At 57.5% G+C, this 1,919-nt stretch overlaps 1 protein-coding gene across 2 annotated transcripts in view; it reads left to right on the forward strand.

Annotated features, from left to right (window-relative positions):
* Nucleotides 1-1,919, forward strand: part of GEMIN7 (gem nuclear organelle associated protein 7) — an 8,852-nt gene that overhangs the window by 3,329 nt on the left and 3,604 nt on the right. For both annotated transcript variants that reach the window (XM_037729226.1, XM_017502441.2), the window contains exon 2: nucleotides 1,620-1,747. The gene's annotated coding sequence lies outside the window, so the exon portion shown is untranslated. The remainder of the gene's footprint in view (nucleotides 1-1,619; nucleotides 1,748-1,919) is intronic.

Here is a 1,919-nt window from a genome sequence, read left to right on the forward strand (position 1 = left end):
CCATGCCCAGCTAATTTTTTGTATTTTTAGTAGAGACGGGCTTTCACCATGTTGACCAGGATGGTCTCGATCTCTTGACCTCGTGATCCACCCGCCTCGGCCTCCCAAAGTGCTGGGATTACAGGCTTGAGCCACCGCGCCCGGCCTACTTTCTTTCTTTTTAATAAAGGTGGGGTTTCACCATGATGGCCAGGCTGGTTCTGAACTCCCGACCTCAGGTGATCCACCCACCTCGGCCTCCCAAAGTGCTAGGATTACAGGCGTGAGCCACAGCGCCTGGCCGACAGTATTCTTTCAACAGACATTTGCAGACCACCAAATTGTGTACCTGGCAGTAGGCCTTGGAGATCTAGCGGAAAGCAGAGGCCCACAGGATCTCTGCGTAAGTAGGACCCCGCATGGAGAAGGTGAATTCTGACTGGGCTTGGAGTAGGGAGGTTCATATTTCCCACTCAAGGCCACAGTTTTCCCCTTTGTAAAATGGGACTGCAGGGAGAGCTGGAGGACAAAATGACCGCCCCTGATCCAGCCCAGCTACCTTCTTGGTATACGGCATCTGAGACCATGATCTCCAGGTTTCCTGTAGGGGAGCGGGGATTCCCCTTGGAGGCTAGGGGTAGGAGTGCTTATGTGTAGAGGTACGAGGATGCAAAGATCGGGCTCTGCCCTTAACCCGGCAGGGAGGAAGTCTTCCCCTCTCTGAGCCTCAGTTTCTTCCGGGCCGAAAATGTGCATCCCAGATGCCCCCAACTCGCAGGCAGGAAAAGCGGACCAAAGTGCCCGCAAAGCCGCGGGCCGGGTGGCGACCCGAGTTGTGCTGGCTTCCAAGCCTGCGAGCCAGCCCGTGACCACGTGGGGCGGTAGCGGCGGCGCGGGCGGAACCCAGGCTCCGCGGCTAGCCGCCTGCCCGGGCCTCTGCAGCTGGGGCGCCGGCGGAAGTGGGGGCGCCAGTAGCGGTGTACCTCGGTGAGTGCAGAGTGGTGAGGGGGTCGCCAGCAGGTTCCCTTTCCCCGGTCCCAGGTCTGGACGCCCACCCCCGTGCAACGGCCGGAGTGACGGGAAGAGGCAGGACCGTGCCTGCAGCTCCGGCAGGAGGGACGTTCTTGTCCCCAGACGCCCGCATCAGGGACTCTTTGGTCCCGGTCACCGGCAGCGGGAATGTCCCACGCGGGTGGAGTGAGGAGAAGGGAGAAAGCGGAAAACTCCCCCTCGGGAAAATAATAAATGGCCACGATATCAGCAGCGTCGGTGGCAGTCATCCCGCTTTACCTAGAGCGGAATCGCTCGCCCGGTCTGAGTCTGGAGGTGGGAAGAACGTCCAGTTCGAACGCCCAGGGCGGAGTGGGGAGTGGACGCCTGGAGGTCGGGAGGACCTACTTAGTATAAGAAAAGGATAGCAATGGGTGGTCAGGGCGGAATTGAAAGGAAACTGACCGGCCCCAGGGGAAAAAGGGAGGGGATAGATTCTGTGCTTGGGGTTCTGACCTCTGGGGTGGCCCTATCTAACTAATTTGCATCAAGATGTAGCAGCCGATGGGGGTTGTGTGTGTGTCTGTCTGTCTCTGTGTCTCTGTGTGTCTGTGTTTGTGGACACATCAGCACCTTGGTAAATTAATTAGGTCTGGAGGCTTCTCTGTTAACCGGATAACTCGGCTGGTTCCCCACTCTGGCAGTTGCGAAGAATTGGCACAACGTTTGTCCACTGAGCTAATCTCATCTCTGGAGCACCGAGGCCACCAGGAAGGAGGTCTGTGAAACCCCTACCTCTGCCATTGACCCTTTAAGTATTGGGGTCTTGAATCTAACAGACTAGTTTCTCAAGTCGCGGGGGATGGGCTTGGGGATTTTTTCCTGAAACCTTCAGAAATCCTTGCCTTGGAGACTGAAAGGATAAAGGCTTCTGGGGCCAGGTCACCAGG

The sequence above is a fragment of the Cebus imitator genome, unplaced genomic scaffold (genome assembly GCF_001604975.1).
Source record: "Cebus imitator isolate Cc_AM_T3 unplaced genomic scaffold, Cebus_imitator-1.0 Scaffold296, whole genome shotgun sequence".
Classification (NCBI taxonomy): domain Eukaryota; kingdom Metazoa; phylum Chordata; class Mammalia; order Primates; family Cebidae; genus Cebus; species Cebus imitator.